This window comes from Microtus ochrogaster, chromosome 10 (genome assembly GCF_000317375.1).
Source record: "Microtus ochrogaster isolate Prairie Vole_2 chromosome 10, MicOch1.0, whole genome shotgun sequence".
Classification (NCBI taxonomy): domain Eukaryota; kingdom Metazoa; phylum Chordata; class Mammalia; order Rodentia; family Cricetidae; genus Microtus; species Microtus ochrogaster.
In genome coordinates this window covers 80,056,763-80,060,824 of record NC_022016.1, presented here as the reverse complement: position 1 = coordinate 80,060,824, position 4,062 = coordinate 80,056,763, and the positions used below count along the sequence as shown (strand labels likewise).

Below are 4,062 nucleotides of genomic sequence, written 5' to 3'. Positions count from 1 at the left end.
ACACACACACACACACACACACACCACCGGTCTGTAAAGTACTTAATGTGATATAAATCAGGAAACTGTCACTCATGTCTTTTTTTAAACACCTAGAAATAAACCTAGACAAAGAGGTGAAAGACCTACCTATACATTGAAAACTTTACAACGCAGACAGTGAAGGCCAAGAACTCCGTTGCCTTCCTTTTTTAACTTTTAAATTATTTTATTAGCATGAGTGTTTTGCTCGCATATATGTCTATATACCACTTGGATGCAGGACGTTTGGAAGCCAGAAGAAGGTGTCCCCTGGAATAGGAGTTACAGACGGTTGTGAGTGGTCATGTGGGTGCTAGGAATTAAACCAAGGTCCTCTGGAAAAGCAGCCAGTGCACTTAACTGTTGAGCCATCTCTCCAACCATAACTAAAAATTATGGCTAATCCCAGATTTATGAGAACCCTGAAAAAGTAAAAGGAAATATTTTTCAGCCTTAACATTGCCTTCTGTTCTCAACTCCAGGGATTTTTGCCCTCTTATAACTTCAGTGGTTTAACTTCCATCCATCTGACTCTGGTAGTCTCTCTGCAGCCACTTCGTCCTTCTCCAAGTTTGCACTGACTTTTCCCTGACACAGCCATGTTTTCCTGGCCTTTAAGGAGGTCAACGGTATAAAGAAAACACTGTTAATAAGAGACCAGAAAATGGACCCCGTCTCCATTAGGGAATTTCACAGACATGGTGCAGAAATCTGAAAGAAAATCCATAGAAATCTTTAACTTGATACACCACTGAGCTGAAGCCCGGTGCCCATGACTTGGCCTTTGATCGGGACTGAACTATGATCATCTAGAAGGGCTGTTATTTACATGGCAAAGATTACACAACTGGAAATTTTGTGCACATTGGCTCACAGTAATCTCCCAAAACTGCATACCAGCTAACATGAACTACGCTCTTTTGCATGACATCAATTACATGTCAGGAACCTCCAAAAGCTGAGACTCATCTTAATTGAAAAAGACTTCAAAAATGGAGTTTACTACCACCTAACCCACTGTTCTACACTGTAAGTAGTCCTCCGGTGACCACCCAGCCTGCTCCCCTCTTGCAGTATACTCAAAAAAAAAAGATGTTCTTCCTATTCTGGCCTAAATGGTGAATTTTCTACTGTAGAAGCTAAGTCACCTTGTGTTCACAATAGATTTGAAGCAAAAGATATGTCTCTGGTCATATACACTCTGTAATAGTTAATCTTTATTGTCAACTTGACTAGATGAGAGATACTTAAATTAGCCTTCTGTGTCCTTCATATCAGGAGTTTTACACATTTGGTATAGTCTTTGGTTTTCCTTTCTTTTTTGAGTATGGATTTTCAGAAGCAGATTTTGTAATGTAAATTAGCCATGTGTTTACTTTTTTTAAATTATCAAGTATTTTAAAGAATAGCTTTCACTTCCCTCAGTATCCAGTCATTTTCTTCTAGCCATTTGATTAAAATGTAATTACATCACCTCCCTTCCCTCCCTCCAGCACCTCTAATGCCCCACCCCCTTTTTTTTACATTATTTGTTATATATACATGTGGATAAATATATAAATACAATCCACTGAGTCCACTGAGTCTTTCTTACACACCCACACAACCATATACATACATATGTGTTTGTTGTCCATTGTTTTCTTACTCTTAGCCATTTTGACTAAGGTAACATGAAATCTCAATATCGTTTTCATTTTAATTTCCTGAATTGCTAAGGATGGCGAACACTTTTCTCAGATATGCCTTAGCTGTTTTTATTTCTTCTTTTAGGAACTGGGTTGTTTCTTTCATTGACTCTTCTATCTTCAGCTTTTTTGTATATTCTGGATATTGTTTCTCTGTCAGTTGTATAGCAAGCAAAGATTCTCTCCCAGTCTCTGGGTTTCCCCTGGACTTGACTGATTATTTCCCTAGTTTTACATAAGCTTTTTAGTTTTATGGGGACCCATTTGTTAATTGCTGGCCCTTAATTCCTGAGCAAATGGAGTCCTGTTTTTTAAAAGGTCCTTTTCTATACCTACATCTTGTAGGGTATTTCCTACGTTTTCCTCTAGCAATTTTAGCATTTCAGATTTCACTTGAGGTCTTTGATCAATTTACAGTTGATTTTTGTGAAGAGTGATAGATATGGGTCTAATTCTATTCTTTCATGTGTGGCCACCATTTTTCCTACTTAATTGCAAGTAGGCCACTCTAACAAACTACAGACATATTTGCATACACCTTGAACTACTACTACTTTACTGACTCCTTACTTTTTTTTAAATTTATTTATTTATTAAGGATTTCTGCCTCCTCCCCGCCACCGCCTCCCATCTCCCTCCCCCTCCCCCGATCAAGTCCCTCTCCCTCATCAGCTTGAAGAGCAATCAGGGTTCCCTGACCTGTGCAAAATCCAAGGACCGCCCACCTCCATCCAGGTTTAGTAAGGTGAACATCCAAACTGCCTAGGCTCCCTTACTGTTGAAACTCTAGGTGTGAAAGTTCACAGTCCGTTGTAGAAAGCTAGGCACCAATGAGTGTCACCTCTCACCTTGTTTTTGTTCTCACACCACAACTTTTTGTGGCAAAACAATATTTATGGTTGCTGCTTTCTCAGTTACTGAGGGTCAAGGATTTTCACTAACCTGTCCCTTGGCATGCACAATGAAAAATCAGCATGAGTCAGGTAAGTATAGTTCAAAGGTTTGCTGCAAAAATTTACAAGGCCCGAGTGGTTCATGGTTAATAGATTTTAATAAACACACAGGTAGTTAGAAGAAATATTTTTCTGAATGAATAATTGTTTAAATTCTATAATGCTTAACTAACAGAACAGAATTTTCAAGAAGCCAGTTTTCATCACAAACCTGTGGTTGAGCACTCTTAGATAACAGCTACACATTATGATGGAGTTTTAGAATCGTTCGATTTCTAGCTAGAAATATTTGACATTCATTGATTATACTGAATTTCATATCAGTACATTTTAAAGTTTAATTGTCATTGCATAATTAAAGTATTTAAAAACTGTGCCAAGTTCTGTGCTGACGTGGTGACACAGAAGGGCAGGACTCTGCCCAGTGCTCAGTGACAAAACCAGAAGGATGCTTTACAGAAACAGACACAGGTGAAGAAAGATATTCTTTATTCTTTTTGGTCTCTTGTTTGCTCATCGGGTAGTTTGTGAAATATACCACTTTCCTGACATTGTCTTAGCCCTTGACTATAACACTGATGGTGCCTTGGACTTGAGAGAGACGTGGGGAAAGCCAGCTGATCCTTGGCCTGAGATTTGAGGACATGTAGGCAGATGGGGAGGGGAAGGCATTGTCAACTACCTCAATCACTTCAAAAATGTAAGTTGAGATAGAAAGCTTCCTGGGAAAGTAAGAAGTGGGAAGCAGCAGCCATTAACAGAATCTGAGTGAAGCTGAGACATCCAGATGCTGATGGAGAAGAGAGGCGGGTCCGTGTGAAGGGAGTGGACCATGAAGAACAAAGGAATCTGGATGAGACATGAAGTTGACATACAGGTACAAGCTTGTGAATGATTCATGCAGTCAAGCTATGTCTTTCAGAGCCCTGACCCTGAATTAGAGATTATTCATGCTTGTAAGGATGTAAGATCTGTGTAGTGGGAATGAGGGTGGGTCAGGAAAGTATGGCCCAAGGACTGGTTAAAAGGTTTGTTCTGGGCTCCTGGTGTACCCAACTCAGGACTAGGGGTCAGGAGCTAATTCTTGCCTGATTCAAACAGGGCTTATGATGGTTCTCCTTGGTTGTCAACTTGGCTACAGCTGGAATTAACTAAGACACAAAAATTGGGGCCACACCTGTGAGGGATTTCTGCTTAATTCTAAGTGGGAAGATCCACTTCTGATCTGGGTCTTTGAGGTAGGAAGACATGCCTTTAATCCAGACTTTTTTTGATCTGAGAAAAGACATGCCTTTAATCTGGATCATTTGAGCTGGGAATTCCCACCTCTAACCTGGGCCACACCTTCTGCTAGAAGCCTTTATAAGGACACGGAAGAAGGAAGCTCGTTTTTTTTTTTT

The 4,062-nt window shown here is 39.9% G+C and overlaps 1 protein-coding gene across 1 annotated transcript in view; it reads left to right on the top strand.

Annotated features, from left to right (window-relative positions):
* Positions 1–3,270: 3,270 nt before the first annotated feature.
* The window catches only part of LOC101979864 (cytochrome P450 4X1), a 42,445-nt gene continuing 41,653 nt past the window's right edge, over positions 3,271–4,062 (top strand). The window contains exon 1 of the mRNA XM_013348483.2: positions 3,271–3,539. The gene's annotated coding sequence lies outside the window, so the exon portion shown is untranslated. The remainder of the gene's footprint in view (positions 3,540–4,062) is intronic.